Source organism: Dendrobium catenatum, unplaced genomic scaffold (genome assembly GCF_001605985.2).
Source record: "Dendrobium catenatum unplaced genomic scaffold, ASM160598v2 fragScaff_scaffold_980, whole genome shotgun sequence".
NCBI classification, from domain to species: Eukaryota; Viridiplantae; Streptophyta; class Magnoliopsida; order Asparagales; family Orchidaceae; genus Dendrobium; species Dendrobium catenatum.
The window spans coordinates 828976-846306 of record NW_021319442.1 but is presented as its reverse complement, the minus strand read 5'-3'; the positions used below and the strand labels follow the sequence as shown (position 1 = coordinate 846306).

The following is a 17331-nucleotide window of genomic DNA, read 5'->3' as shown; positions in this document are numbered from 1 at the left end:
ACGATCGTGAGATCGGCCTGGTCATCAAGCCAAATCTTTAATCGTCCAGGACTGTTCCCAGGGCGATGCTCTGGCATCTTCTTAATTTTTTACTGATCGGCCAGGGCCAATGCCATATCAAAGCCTGGACGATTAAAGTTCGCTACTTGCAATTAATGAGACTCCTCTTGAGCTCTTCTATTTAAGAGGCTCTTTTCTACATTTTTCAAGACCTTTGGAGCTGCCTTGACCTGAGATGACCTTGAGGAGTGAAGATAAGAGAGAGGGAAGAGAAGGATCTTGTAGGGGGATCTTGTGAGGGGTTCACAAGGGTTGCTCAAGGATCGCTCTCTTGTTTCTTTGTCTGGAGTTTCTCATCACGTGGAAGTCTGGTAGAGGTAAGGAGTTTTACTTTTGGGTTGTTGTTCTCTGCCAGCTTCAGGAGAAGCAAAACTAGGTAGGTTCTCTGCCTTGCCAGGGTGGTAAAAAGGAGTTCTTGTAAGGACTTCTTCGCCTAGCCATGGGGGGGGCTTAAAAGGGGAAAGGAGGTTTTTTCACGCTTTGTAGTGCAAATTAGAGGGGTGCCTTTAAAGAGGGCGTAGTTCGAGGCGGACCGAACCACTATAAATTTATGTGTTTTCTTTTCTTGGCTTCCCACTTTTAAATTCCGCATTTATTTTTGTTGGTGTGATTCTGGTTTATGCAATTTTATTCTTTGTTGAAAAGAAGTTTTTAAAAAATACCAATTCACCCCCCCCTACATATGGTTAGCTTGGGCCAGTTCATAGGGCTTAACATCCCAACGAACTTTCACTGACAATGTCATTCGTCAATAAGCTCCATGATGCATGTGCTTAGAGATAAAGTAACAAGTCGTCATTTCTTAAAGTTTAAGAAATTACTGGTCCTTGGTTTATACGAGAGAAAAAATATCCATTTTAGGTGGCCAGCATCATGCTAGTTTGAAAGAAGAGATGATCAATTCAAATTTGTGTCAACTTTATTAGGCATCGGAATACGATGTCTGGTCCCTGAGAAATGAAATTTCCTTTGCCATATCTGAAGCTGACATTTCCTCCTCTCATGATTTTTCTCCTTTATGGTGGCTCATCCAGTTTAAATCAATCATGATAGCTGTATAAGATGAGGAGAAATAGTTGTATTCAGAACTCCTATAAGAATCTTTTATTATATGGTGATTCCCTTTAGACTCAAAAATGTCGGTGCAAACCTTCCAAGCAGGACATAAGCAATCTTTGTGACTTAAATCATAATCAAGTTTGAGTGCACATTCGATGATCTTAGTTATCAAGTGCAAAGTTAAATAGGCACATCTGTACGACTTAAGAGTAATTTTTCAGCAATTGTATCACAACAACTTAAAATATAATCCTTTAAAGTGTGTCTTCGACATCACTTTTGGAAAATTATTTAGGAATTCATAGTGAAGGCACCACGGTTATCAAGATTGATTTTCTTACCTAAGTTGAAAGCCATCTTAGATATTCCACCTCCTAGGTTAACACTTACGCAATTTGAGTCTCTCTAAGGTAGGTTAGCATATATAAGATGTTTATCTCAACGCCTTTTGGGAAAAAATTTCAACCCTTCTCCATCCTAGATAAAAAGGACACTAATTCATCAGGATGAGAAGTGTCATAATGCCTTTGATGATATCAAATAATATTTTTCTAATCTGCCAATTTAGACAGCCCCTACTCTGGGGAAAACTTCTTGATTCTACACTATTGTCCCTAGTATTGAGTCCATTCATGCCCTGCTCTAGCTCAAGTCAATGATAAGAGAAAGAGAAAAGAGATCAACCTCTTTTGCCTTTAGCCTGAGTCTCGATTCCTTACCAAAAGTTGATATCCTTTCAATTGAGTTTTGTCCTGGACGAATAGGACTTAGAAAATTTTTCGAGCAAGTTCCTATTCGTTCCATATGCTCTATAGGAGATAACTGTCTGATCGTCCAGTACGAACGAAAATCATCCTGTACAATCAATACAAATTTAATATGATCTCCTTATTTGTGTGTGCATGTTTTTATTCACTCAAGTTACAATCACTCCCTTTCAATTTGATTTCTAAGCAAGTGCAAGTTTCAAAAATTTCAAGGTATCTCATGCTGATTTTAATTTGAAGTCTTCGTAGTCTGGAGTTCTTTTTCCCTGAAATGTTAGTACACACAAGAGCAAATACAATTCTTCCAAAAAATGTTAGGAGATAACTACACATTTGAACAATATTGTTTGGAATCATCAAAACTTCATAAGTTGCAAAAATGTAATGCATGCAAATAGCAACTATCTTAACACCCACATGACCATCCACTATTTATGGGGTACGCTCTTCATGGCACCATCCTAATTTTAATCCAGTTTTTGTCCTCTGTGTGGAGTAAGCTTCCTCCCCATAAGATCTTACTAGTTATTCCATCTACTAGGTATAAGTTCTCTATCAACATCTTATAGGTCGAGGGTTATGTGATTCCCTTCTCGTTCAACACTAATATGTGCACTAGAAGTTCATTCTACTACACACATTGGAGGTCAATTTGTTGATCTCATTTTAGTATGAGGTCAATGGTAGAAGGTGTCCACTTCTCAGTCATATAAGTCCCAATAAAAATCTAATACAATTCTAATCAAATATAATTCCACTTCTCGATTCAAACCCCAATCCAAATTCCTATCAACCTTTAATCAGGCTCCAATCATCTTTAATCACTCTCAACCACTCATATAATTGAGATTGATATGAGAAATCTAACCCAATCAATCAAGTTTAAAATCTATCTCAAATCTAAAATTCTTAAGTTCAAATCCAAAGCCAAAAGTCGAAGTCTTGAAGCCTAATCTGGGTGAATTTTCTATCAACTAGAATCCCAATCAAATGACCTCCATTTCATAATATTTCAATTGCATATTGACGTGGCATGCCTTTAGTATCAACCCTCCAAATTTAAGTTCTTTCTGAGATCTCTAACTCCAAGAAAATAATTTTGTTTCAAAAGGCTGCAAAATTTTTAAATATTTATAGTTTATGCCCTAGATTTATTACCTTATGAAATTTGACTTTAAAACTCTCACCAAGGCCTCTAACACCTTACATGATGTGATAGGTTTGGACAATCTATTGGACCTTATTGTAATATAGCTCACATAACATGACAAGTTTGAATAATTTTTTGGACATTACTACTATACAGCTCACAAAATGTGATAGGTTTGGACATTTGATTGAATCTTAAGTCTATAAAGCTCACATAATCTGACAAGTTTGAACAATTGTTTAGACATTACTGATATACATCTCATATAATTTGATAGGTTTCAATCAACAACAACAACAAATAAATTACCTAATCGAAGTATCAAATAACTATTAGATGATCTTATACTAATAATAATAAATTCAAACAAAAATTAAGATTAATTATTTATAAAATGCATAATACTTAGCTCACCTTTTTTTAGAAAACTTCTCTAAAAAACAAAATGTTATAAGTGAATATTATATTTTAATTAAATTACACTAACTTAATGTTATTTGGTATTGTTGCGTCCTGGAGTATTCGTGGCGGTAGAGAAATATATAGTTTAACGTTTTAGCATTATACGAAGATCCAGCACACAAGCAGATAAGAGAGTGGGTGAAATATTTATAAGAGACACCAGAGTTTTTACGTGGAAAACCCCTGAAAAGGGGGAAAAACCACGGGGCCTGGCCCAGTTTGAATGAATCCACTAGTATTTATAGTCGATTACAAATGAGCCCTTCTTAGGGAGAAGACCTTGGCCTGATGTTACAAATATACACCATATAGAGCGCAATACATGGTGGGAGTTACAATAATCAATACAGACATGTTTGTTTGGTTGGAAGGGCCATTACCGGTAAGAGACAGAGGTCTGAAAGACCGTTGTCTAGCGATGTAGGTCGGAAGAACCGTAATCGGCATGAGGTTGGGGTCAGAAAGACCATTATATGTTGATAGAGGTCGGAAAGATCATAGTAGACGACAGAGGTCAGAAAGGCCGTAGTCGGTAGGAGATCGGGGTCAGAAAGACCTTTGTCTGGAGATGGAGGTTGGAAGGACATAATAGGCGACGGAGGTCAAAAGGACCGTAGTCGGCAGGAGACCGGAGTCAGAAAGACCGTTGTCTGCTGATGGGGGTCGGAAGAATCGTAGTCGGCAAGAGACTGGGGTCAGAAAGACCGTAGTAGGAGGGCGGTACTTCAGGAGAACTCTCGACATCAAGTGGTGGCCTAGAAGAAATCTGGGAGTGAGGTGGTGGCCTGGTGAGATCCGGCGGAGTAACGACGTCAGGTAGTGGTCCGGCGCAGGTGTGGGCCTCAGGTGATGGTCCGGTGAGCAACGGCGTCAGGCGGTGGTCCGGCGTAGGTGAGGGCATCAGGTGGTGGTCTGGCGGAGCAACGGTGTCAGGCGGTGGTCCGGCGGAGGTGAGGGACTCATGTGAAGGTACGGATGAGCAACGGCGTCAGGCGGTGGTCCGACAGAGGTGAGGGCCTCAAGTGGTGGTTCAGCGGAGGTCCAGGAAGGATAGGGCCTCAAGTGGTTGTCCGGCAGAGCAACGGCATCAGGCTGTGGTCCGGCGGTGGTGAGGGCCTCTAGTGGTGGTCCGGCGAAGGTTCGGCGGTGGTCCAGCGAAACTCCGGCGGTGGTCGAGGAGGAGCTTCTTCGTTCTCTTCTCTTCTTCTCTTCTTGCTCCGGTCCCTTTTCAAGAGAAATGAGGGGTCTAATTATAGATTTCTGGGGTGGCATGGTCTGTAAATAGGTGAGAGAACAAGGGTAAATGGGGAATGGTCGGATGAACGGGCAATGTTGAATCCCTTGATCATGCACCATTCCTAAGAGATTTGAAGACCTTAATGATGTCGGAATTCGGCGATCTTGGGCTCGTTGGATTCGTCTCGTAGAGCCGCTCGATTCAAGTATAAGTTTGTTATGTTTGGAAACTGTTTGGTAATCGAAATTGTGGTTCGAACCTTCCAACAGTGCTTCGGGTCCTTGATTTGAACTTGCTTGGGCTCGGATTGAGTCGAATTTGGTGTCGTTGGGTTCATATTTCCGAGACGCTCAGTTCGACTATAAGTTTGCTGAAATCGAAGTTGAGATGGTCTCCGAATTAATTTTTGAAATTTCTATCTTGATTTTGCATCGAGATTTGCGTCCGATCAAGAGAATTTTTTGACGACGTACCAGGTATTATCATTCAGAATATTTAAGTTAAATAATATAAAAATATACTTTTCTTTACATTTAATTAAATTATTTATTTTTCAATAGAACCTACTAAGAGATTTTGAACTACTTAATACAAATAACAGTAAACTCTGAATATATATATATTCTTCAAATTCTTTGAAGTATAAAAGTATTAATAATCTTATTGTCCATAACTTTAAAATTATTTGACGCATTCATTACAACACCAAATAAATCTATTTCTTCATCTTTCATCAGATCACGCTCCTACAAATTCTATCTTTTTTAAAAATTTATTTCATATAAATGCAATTTCGTGGAATTCGTTCATTTACATTATCTCTCCTCCTCCCTTCAAATTACTCAGACCGTCAGTACCCCACCTCAACAGCCGCCATGGTTTTTCCCCTGAAATGCCATCAATCACACGTCTATCGTACAGCATTCTCACGTCAAGCCAACCTAAAAAATTACCAACGTTTGAGACTGGCATACGTGGCATCTTCATAGCAAGCTCTTGGAGGACATTAGCCAGGTTGGTTTCGGTTTCAGTAAACAAAATAATTTTTCTTCGCCTGACGCTCCAGGACAGCTGCAGGCTGTAAAGCCCTATGGCTGTCAGAAACTGTGTTCATCATACATGACTCGATAACTAATTTGCAATTTTTCCTAAAAGAAAACAACTAATTTAAATTTGATTAATTTTTATTAGTTTATTTATTTGATAAATTAAAAACGAATCAATAGAAAAGATAAAACCTGTAGAATGATGGGACGACTTTTCTGACCTGGCGTGCAGTCCAGCTGGCAGGTGGCTAACATGCAGTTGAACGACTAGCATCCCGTTTGCATACCAAACGACCAAGGGCTGGTTTGGGAAAACGTCACTAATGCTTTGCTATTTAAAAGGCAGTTAAACAATCATTTTGGTTGATTGAGATAGAGCCGGTTACGAATATTTTTGCTGCCCCTCGGTGCTTCCCGCGACCTAATTTTACCTCCTGCAGTACGCTACTTTCTACGATTTCGAAGAACAAAAATGACACTACTGCCCCCAAATCGTGCGGAAGTTGTCGATCATTCCTCCATATCGATGCCCTCGTCTCCACTACCATAACAATACGATCGCACAAATCTTCCTCACAACCGGTTATCTCAAAAGGTTGGTGGTCATCGCAATCCACATACTCATACTCGTCTCCAGCAGGTTGCATCGTCGGCTCCATTCTGTAGGAGGTCTCTTGGAGGTGGTTCATCAATTCAACTGCTTCTTTCGAATAGGTATGAGCTTCTTCAATCTGACCTTCTGCCTTTCTCTCATCTACGATTTCTTCTTCAGTTAATTTCGAGTAGTTTGCAACTCTTGTTCCCTCCTCTCACGACCACACTTCAAGCCAGCACCTCAGGACTTCTCCCCTATTCGCAAATCCCAATTCTTCCGTCTGTCTCACGCCAACATCGACACAAACACAAGTCCTCTCCTTCCCAACTTCCACCTCACGCAAGCGCAGATCGAAAGCTCCCCAATTACGACTTCCCACTACAGCAACTCCACCTCAATAAACCTAGCAACTACCTACTCCTCCTCAACTGCAGCAGTTTCCTTCAGCCTGAAATCCCTTACCAAACTGTTACTTGCTCTTATTTTACTTGTACCTCTTATCTTCTTCAAACCTGCGGCAAAGACCAACATTTTCTCCCTCAATCTCCACACCTATCAACATTCTAGATGTTGTTTGTGAATTTTACTATATTTATGGAGGGATTTTGAGCTTATTTTCTATTTTAATGACTTATTTCATTATTTTTTTTTTTGTAGTTTTTTTATCATCAATTTTAGATGCTAATTAGGTATGATTGGTTGGGAGCTTAGGCTTTCCAATAGAGATATTGTGTTGAATGTCTTTCATATGCAATATTTGATTTTGAGATAAAATTCACTTAAAATTAAAAAAAAAACAATTATTTCCTTTTTATAGTGTCATTTGTTGGGCAAGTACCTTCACTGTCTGGAGCTTCATTCTACTTGGTAGTATAGCATCTTGTCAGATGCTATATTTTTCGACCAAGCTAACTCCTTTATGTAAGTTTGTTCCTAATTTATTACAATTTTTTGTTATATCTCCGAGGAAACTACAATTTCATTCTCTTTTCATCTTTTAAAATTAATATGGAGTTATTTGTTCTTCTTTTTTTTGTCAATTTAAGCTTTACTTTAACATGTTCCATCCTTTACAATTCATTCTATATTATTTTTGGCACTTGCATGCGTTCCATTGCAATTCCTTCTCCAGTAAATTTATAGTACATCAATTAAGATATTCAATGGATAAATCAAAGGACGGCGAACCATCTGCAACATAGGAGAAAGATGTAAAGATTATATTATGTGATTCATATCTAAGGGAAATTGAACTTGACAATCAATTGACTATACACTTCAATAAAAATGGTTGGATGAATTTGATTATGAATTTCTATGAGAAAACTTGAAAAGAGTATGATAAAGTTCAGTTAAAAAATAAATGGGATCAGTTAAAAAAAGATTAAAAATTATTGAAAGAATTGACGTGGATCCACTGAAATGGGTTGGGTTCGTAGGATGAAAATAATTGATGCACTTGAGGAATGGTGAAAATAAAACTTAGAGGTAAATATTAAAATTATTTATTTCGTATATTTGGCTAATTCAACCTTCATATTATATCTTTTAATTCTATAAACTAAATTTTTTCTTTCTAGGTTGTGCCAAATACAAAAAAAAAAAAGACATCGTGGCATTGATCCCGAACTTGAAGATAAGCTTGATATGATGTTCTTAAGTGTTGTTGCTACTAGAGATTATGCTTGGACTTCGAACCAAGGACTTCACCAAGAAAATGTTACTGAAGATTTTGAATATATTGATATAGGTAGTGAGTCTTTTGAAGACCCTTCACAAAATCTTGATAGTATTAGTGACTGTAGTCAATTGAAATTATTGATTCCATATAGGTTGTTAAATCTAAGCAATTGTCGAACAGCTAATCAAGAGGGGAGGTGAATTGATAATTTTAAAAAATTCTTTTGGATTTTTAATAGAAAACCAATTTAAATAATTTTCAACTTTGATTATCTTTTTAAAAAACTTTTTAACGAGAAATATCAAAGTGCAGAAAATAAAAACAAAATGCGTAAATTAAAAATGACAGAAAGGTTTATAGTATTTAGGTCAAACACGACCTACATCCACTCCATGAAGACTTCATCTTCTGGTATTGCACTATTACTAAAGTGACTATTTTTTTACCCCCACAACAAGGCAGAGAAGTATTTACAAATCCTCTCTTCCACCAATCCCATATGCGGTAGAGAACTGTCGTCCTTTCACACTCTCCAAGTGTCGACATAGAATCGTCGTCTGTTCACACTCTCCAAGCGTCGGCAGAGAACCGTTGTCTTTTCACATCCTCCAAGTGTCGATGGAGTACCGTTGTCTATTCACACTCTCCAAGTGTCGGCAGAGTATCAAATCTTCTTTAAAGATCTTCTCACGAGCAATTAAAAAGAAGAAAAGAAGAGTGATAACTAAAAAATATAAATGAGATCATTACATTTGAGTAGCCTTATGAACCCTTCAAACTCCACTTTCAAGAAATCTCTCTCAAACAATACTCTCCTACACTCTCTCTTTCACTTGCCCTTGAAAAATCATGAAGAACAACTCTTTTCACATCAGTTTTAAATGATCTTTTATATGAAAGACACTAAAAACCGTCTAGTAATTTGAAATTTTCAATTTTGAGCGAGTACAATTGTATAATACGATTGTAAGTTCATACTTACAAATAGTTTAAAAACTATTGTATACGAATCTTTTGTGAATCTGTACAAAATGACTTCATACACGATGATCATCCAGTACGAACTAAGTTCTATTATACGATAGTTAGAAAATTTTTCATCATCATCAGGATGAAGAGGGATACCACATTTTTGTACTCTTGGTGACGTCTGTACGAAGACGATATCATACAGTACGATCAGTTTAGAAAATTTTAGAATTCATCTAAATAAAAAGGGACTCATCCAACTCATACTCTAGATGACATACGTATGAAGACAACATCGTACAATATGATCCATTCAAAAAATTTTCAAGTTCGTCTGGACGAAAGGTGACCTCACATTTTTGTACTCTAGACGGCCTACGTATGAAGAAAGCTTAGCATCGTACGATCCATAGTTAAAAAAATTTTCTACCAGTAGTTCGTTTGATTGCTCGAAGGAAAAAATAACTAAACAAATCACCCCGTACTAAATGACTATGTATAGTACGATCAGTTTAAAAAATTACAATTTTAAACACTCATCCAGTGTGTGTGCACAGTTACTCAATTACAATCACACTATACCAGACTCAATAAAATAAAAAATATATACTTCATTTACAATAAATCCTAATAAGATTTGATTTGAAGTCTTCAACAATTTGGAGTATGATTTTTTTGAAATATTAGTATATACAAATAATAAAATAATACATCCAAAATATGTTAGGAGAAATTGTAATCAAAATAATAATATTTGAGAATCATAAAAACATACATGTTGCAAGAATATCAACAATCGAAAAACTAAGTTGTAACTATCTCAACAATCTCCCTATTTTTGATGATGGCAAAATAATTATTATATGACTTAACATGTATATCTTAAATTTCTCCTTAGCTCCCCCAAAAAGAATAACCAAGTGAATATAGGAAAATTCTATGAAGATTCCCAACTTTTTTTTCTTTTAAACACAAACAACAAACACAAATATAAGGTACAAAATAAAAACACAAACACGTGAAACACAAAACCAACAAAAAATACAACACAAAATAATATTACTCCCCCTTTTGACAACAACAAAAAGGGAATAAGAATAATAAAATGAAAGATGTCAAATGAGAAATCATAATAATTGATCTTAAAATAGATTGAAATATAATTACAATAATAAAGTTAATTACGTAAGATAAAAAAGAAAAATTCAAAAAGTTTAAATTAAAATACAACTAGATAAGAAAATTTTATTAAGGTCATGTAGCATTCTAGACAATTAGATATGGAGGATTATTGCAAAAGTGACGAAAAAAATATTAGTTATTTTTAATTTTCAATATAAAACATAATTAAAAATTAGATTGATTTGAATTAAAGATTAAACGATAGAGGAAAAAACAAATTCAATTGGTGACATTGCGCATCTTTTCAAATATTTGTAGCACACTTTATGCATTTTTTTCTATTTGGGCTAATTTTTTGTCTCTCTTCATTTTACGAACTATTGCGCATTCTTTCAATTTTTGTACATATTATACATTTCTTTTTGACATCTTTTTTTATTTGGTCTTTCCAAAATCAATAATCTAAAAAATCAAATTTCTTTAATTACAAAAATAATTATATTGAAAAAAGAAATATAAAAAATAATAAAACATCAAAATTGCAATAATAATATTCAAATTATGTTTGCTTTAGGATGATTATAAAGGTGACTTAGCTTTTAAAATGCATTCTTCGCCCCTAATATTTAAAGGTGACTCAGCTTTTAAAATGCATTCTTTGCTACCTCAAAGGCACCATATCACTTGGTCTATTTCTACCCAAAATCGATCTCACTCTATTAGCTTATATCGACTCAGAATGGGCCGACAACATCACTTATCGCAAATAAACTACAGGTTAATATGTACTTTTTGGTTATGCACTTCTTTCATGGTCAGACAAGAAGCAATCCACCGTGGCTCGCTCATCTATTGAAGCAGAATATCGATCTATTGCGCCACAACTGTTGACATTATTTTGCTTCGTCGCCTAAGTGCTGATTTCTCCATCAACCTTTCTTCTACCCCACTCTATTGAGACAATATTGGGGGGGGGGGCTGATAATGATAATCAAATCAACATCATCATTAAGGCGAACACCACTCTGCTCCATCACTCTAAGTCTCCTGCCGAGGCTGTTGAGAAAGCCGAATACTCAGAACCACTTTCCAGCTTTATGTAACTACCTATGGGTAGTTTAGTAATTCCATAACTAAGTAGTCTTAGATAAATAGACTTGACTTGTATTTACTTAAGCAATGAAATAACTACTTCTCTTCACTTTGTTCTACTATAGTTTTTCTTCTCTTCTAACGTATCTGGTGCATTAGCTAACAGTCCATTGGAAACATGAATGTTAATAGGTCGATGCTAGGTCGTGCGGGTGGTGAGCTAGGTATGGCGGGTTAACAGTGGGTCGCGTGGGTCTGAAGGTTGGCCCGTTGTGTGGGCTGCGGGGGGCTCAATTGGTGGTTTTTTTCATTTTTTAATTTTTATCCGTCGGACAAAGTTCCGACATATTTTCCGCCGAAAATATTTCTGTCAAATTATTTTGTACCGGTAACATTTTTTCGATGCACGTTTTACCATCGAAAAAGAATTCGTTGGAAATCCGGATTTTGAGTATTTTCCGACAAGTTTTGTCAGTCAGTAATGCACATTTTTCCTGTTGTGTCTTTGCTGGTTTACGTACAACCATGCTTTATACAAACAAAAAATAGATGCATGATAAGATATCAGCATCAAAACATACCATTTCAAGAGGATTCAATAAATAAAGATCATATATGCTAGTATGATGGAACGAATATAGTAACTCATTTTTCCTTGCCGCAATTTAGGTGCACTGAAAAGCTTGTTTTCAATCTACGGTATGATCACATAATGATTGTTGAGAAAATCAAATTATTACTAGGGAAATTCAATAACTTATCATAGTATTTCATGGAGAGTGCTATGATTTATGTTATATTATCCTTTTATACTATAGATATCTACGACGATCTGATTTTCTCGAAGGGTCAACTCAAGAGACGCTGAGAAGTTTGCTGAAATTTGTCTTTTCCGATGCAATGGAGTTGCATGTGGTGTCATCTGGTGAGGTTTTACATTCAACAAAGTTGTAAATCACGCTTATTGGATCTCCCACTCTCATCTTCACCTGGTCTTATGAAGCTTAAATCATATGCAGGATATAATATCTTTCACGTTTCTATGTGGATCCATGTATATTGAACTTGTGATCCTCTCCTAAAGGTATTTCAATAATCCATCAGCTCAACCAATCTGCTATTCTTGGCAATGATTATTTTTTCAATAAATATTACAACATGTGTTGGAATTAAGACAATTTGAGAACACAAACCATGTAATGTTACTGTATTAATTTATATGTCTCGAGAATAGACGAGCCTGGAAAGAATCCTCATTGAACAAAGAGAAACGTCTGTGATGACCTTTATCGAGATGTTTCAAAGGATTTTGGTTGAGTTGTTGAATCCTACGTAATCGAGAAGAATCCTCATTGAACTAAGAATTTTTGTTACATAGAATCTATAGTCGAGTAGTTAAATCCTACGTACTTGTTGCCAAGAAGCCGAAAATGGTTCTGTTACTTTTGTATTGATTCAGATTAATTTATTTATTCTGAATAAAATGATTTTATAAAGATTGTTGTTGGAAATACTTATAAAGTTATAGTCGGGGAAGAGATGCTGTTAGTTCATGATTTAAATTGTAATTTAGAGAAATATAAATAGTTTATTCATGATATCTAAATAGATATTTATTAAATATTTTAAATAAGTTTTAAAAATATATCAGTTATATTATTATTAAAAATAGTATATTTAGTATAAAGTAATAGCAGATAATATTTTTTTTTTCAGATTATTTTAAAATATGATACTGCATTATTAAAAAAATTATATTATTATATTTAAAAGTTATAAAATATTTCATAAAAGATGATACAGTTTTTAATTTAGAATCATTAGTTTGTTAGTATATAAATTTTTTTAAAAATTTCGCATGTACATAATTTATTTTCATCTCAATATATAAGGATATATAAGTAATTTATTCTCTTTTTTTTCGCCCTAGCCGCTCTGCTAAGGTTCGTGGCTCCGGGCGCCTTCGCCCGTTCGGCGGGAGCTTTCTCTCCGGCGGCCTTCGTTTTCCAGGGGAGTCCTTACTTCTCTACTTCTGTATTTTAGCGTGGCTATCTATTTTTTCTGGTTCCTTCGATTTTTTGGCCGGCTGCGCCGGCATGGCGGCGGTGAAGCTTCGAGACCCTGGTTTTTTCGGTGGGGTTTCCCATTCGTTTTCTTTTATTGAAGCGCTTGCTGGTTCTAAACCTTCATTTTCAGATTTGTGTGTTTCTACCTTTTGTGGAATACCGTCTTTATGGGTTTCCGATCAAGAAATCAACGAGCTCGCTGCCCCTTTTCAGTTTTCCCTTATGGGTTTCTTTCCCTCTAAAAGACCACCTCTTGATTCTATACGCAAATTTTTTTTCAATTTGAAGTTGAACAGTGAGTTTTCTGTTACTGTTTTGGATCAGTCGCATATCCTGATTAAGCTAGCAAACGATCTGGACTATTGTAGGGTGTTTTGTCACCGTTCCTACCTAGTGTTTAATTGCTTTATGAAATTGACGAAGTGGTCGCCAACTCTGGACATTGCTGCTGAATCGCCTGCTATTCCTATTTGGGTTTCGTTCCCTCGGTTACGCCCTCATTTTTTTTTCACCTCGTATTTTGTTTGGGCTTGGCGGTATGTTTGGTAAGCCTTTGAAGATTGACGAAGCTACTGCTGTAGGTTCTCGCCCTTCCATTGCCCGGGTATTAGTGGAACTTGATATAACTAAATCCTATCCTAAACAAGTGTGGTTAGGATCTGAATCTTTAGGTTATACTCAAGAGGTTGTTTTTGATGAATTTCCTCAATTCTGTGCTAGCTGTAAGTGTATCGGGCATGTACATGGTAATTGCAAACCGGTTGTACCTGTTGTTCCTGTGATTCAATCTTGTCCCAAACCTCCTTTAGCGACTGTTAGTTTAGTGGCTGAGGGTGTTTCTAAGATTTCTCTGGAGGGTGAGATGTTGAATAATGTTATCATTCATGAGAATGTTCATGCTGTTGAGCCATCTGCTACCCCTGTTTGTGGGGAGGTATCTGTCGCGGTGGAGTTTCTTAATGATACCGTGTGTCCTGCTTTGGGTGAGTTTTCTCCTATCACGAATGCTATTGAGTCTCCTGTTGTTCCTTTATCGACCGATCCCCTTCCTATACCTATTAATGTTGCACAAAATGATTTGAATGAGCGTGTGTCTGATCTGGTGGAGTCAAATGTAGCTATTGTGAATTATGGTGGAATAGAGGATGGCGGGACTACTGCTGGTTTATCCCCAAATGTGATTCCTTTCTTTCCTCCTACTATATCGATTCCGAGTTTGAATCCTATGCCGTTTCACTCATCGGAGACCATTAATGTTGCACCTTTGGTCACTGCTTGGGTTGATACTGTGGTTGTTTGTAACCCGGTTATCAATAATTTAATTGAAGTTCCAGTGAATTTAGTGGATTCGAATTTTTTGGCAAATCAGGTTGGGGATTCGTCTGGTTTGGATATTAGGAACCATTTTAATTGGTTGAATGACTCGTCGGATGGTGATTATGTATCCGATTGCTCAGAAGATGGCTTGGCATCACTGAAATTTTGTGGGGATCGGACCCTGGTAACGACTTCACACTAGTTCGTGCGCGACCTAGTGTAAATGTTGCTTCTCGGGGGAGATTTCGCGGCCGAGGCCGCCGTAGACGCTAAATTTCTCTTAGCTGTTGATTTTTCTTCTTTATCTATTTGTTTTCATGTTTTTTCTGTTGGCTGATGCGATAATATGGGCAATGATGTGGTCGGGGCTCGCGTCCCTGGCGTTTAGCTGTGGCAACCTTTGGTGTGGCTCTCGGGTTGGTGGTCGCTCTCGGGTCGGTTTTCGATTCCCACTTTACTCGATGGTCCGTGCGAGGTTCCAGGGATGCTGGTAGTCTTGGCTGTTTACTGAGCCCGATCTTTTATTGTACTCATCCGTTTTATCTCTGCTTTATTTGTTGTATGTCTACATTTGATGTAACCGGCTTTTATTATCAATATATTTCCTTTTTATCAAAAAAAAAAAGTAATTTATTCTCATACATACAAGTGCTGTAAAATTACTTGACAGTTATACTTCACAAACAAAATATACTGATTTATACACAACAACTTAAAAAAACAATTTTATGTACAATAATTTTACTACCTATTTTACCGACAACTATACCGGTCTTAAATGCACCCTAAGCCAATCGAGATCCTTAATACCAACTGATTCTCATGCCACATCCAGGGGCGGAACCAAGTGATATTCAAGGGGGGCAATTGCCCCCCCTTAAAAAAAAATTTAATTACAGGTAAGGGTATTTTAGTACATTGCCCCATCTGAAAAAATACATTTGCCCCTTGTTTGCCCCGACTGCCTCTCATTCGTGAATCGCCCGCAGCCCTCTTCCCTCTTCTTCACGCTGCAGCCAGCAAGGAAGCCAGGAAAGAATCGCGGCTCTCGTGAGATCGGAGCTCCCCTCCAAAGAATCGCGTGTGAGGCTTTCTTCTTTTTTCTTAATTTTCTTCAGATTTTTGTTTCTTCTCTGATCTCTCAAGTTTCAGTTTTTTGTTTGAACTTTTTCTTCCTTCTAAGAGTATGCTATTAGATTTTTGTTCTTGCTCACAGTTCACATTTCTGTTCAGATTTTTGTTCAAATTTTTGTGTCATCCGATTTTTGTTGTGTTCCGAACAAAGAGCCGGCTGTCTTTCTTCCTCCTATTGTCCAAAAAAAAAAAGTGTTTTTTTTTAGCATATTAGGGTGAATTCTGGAGGTCTGTATTTGAACCATGAATTTAAAAAATTTCCTTCCTAAAATATCTCTCTTCAAATATTTCAGGTGATCTCCTTCATATTTAAAAATACCTGGTTAAGAATTAACTTCAGTTTTTTCTAGACCATTCATACTATTGGGCTGATAAACCTTTAGAAAGCACATAATTAGATGATTAAAAAGTGATGCATAACTGAAATATGATATAAAACCACTATGCAGAAAACGTTCATATATTCCTGAATATAGCTTCAGCATGCGGAGGACATGAGCAACGCTTAGCTTGATTAATCTCTGCTTAATTTCTTTACAATACATTAGTCCAATGGCCTGTGAACTACTATGTTCTGCAAGAATGCTCTTGTGAACATTCATCCTTATATGTTATTTAATTCTTCATATTGAACTTAAGAGATTGGAGCATCACATCACTTTTGTCCATGTATTCCCTCTCTCCACGTTCTCAAGCCAGTCATTTGCTTGGCAAACGGATAACATCATCTAAACGGATAGATTATTCGATTATATCCAATTTGATCATAGTCTGATTACATTGATATGGATATAAAAGTATAAATACGAATTATATATATATAATTTTAAAATAAAATTTATGTTTTTTTTAATATAAATAAATTATGTTCAATAAAATATTTTTCTTTTTTCAGGCAAATTAGGAATGCGAGTGGGAGATTGCTGGAAGAAATTACTTCTGTTCATCAAAAGGCCCCAACCCGATCTTGAATAAAATAAATTATTGAGCTGAAGATTTTGACTCAATCGCACAAAGAATCGAGTCCATGAAAATTGAACTCACGCAAACTTGTTTTGCGTCCTGAGCTGAATGGAAAGCCCAACAACTAGAGCATCAGATGTGAAGCACGAACATTGAATCAAATCGAAGGGCTCTTATTTTTTGTGTAATGACATTGTGGTATAGGATTTTATAAACCCGGATGGGTGGTTTCGATTTATTTTTTTACTCGGCAAGATCTTTGATTATTGACAATGCAGCTAACATTAATAGATTCTTGTAGCGGATGATGTGCGGGACGGTTGATAAATTAATTATCTTCTTGTGAGTTTTGTAGCGTGGATGTGCAATAGGTAGGGTCATCAGGAATGTTATTATATTTAGTGCTCTAAATGATACAACTCTGCGGAAATCATTTATCCATCACAAAATCACCTTAAATTTATTTTATTTAAGATGTCTGATGCAACCGCCCGAGTATAAAATTCGTTTTTTAAATACTATATAAATTATTATTGAAAATAATTTACTAATATTTTAAATACCAATAATAGAATTATAATCCTAAATCCTAAACGGTACAATGTTGGCCT

The 17331-nt window shown here is 36.3% G+C and overlaps 1 long non-coding RNA gene across 1 annotated transcript; it reads left to right on the top strand.

Moving 5' to 3' along the window:
• The first annotated feature begins 6423 nt into the window (after window positions 1-6423).
• LOC114580357 lies at window positions 6424-17010 on the top strand. The gene is made up of 2 exons (XR_003701732.1): window positions 6424-6495; window positions 16653-17010. It is a non-coding gene; the product is annotated as an uncharacterized LOC114580357 (long non-coding RNA).
• Window positions 17011-17331: the final 321 nt, after the last annotated feature.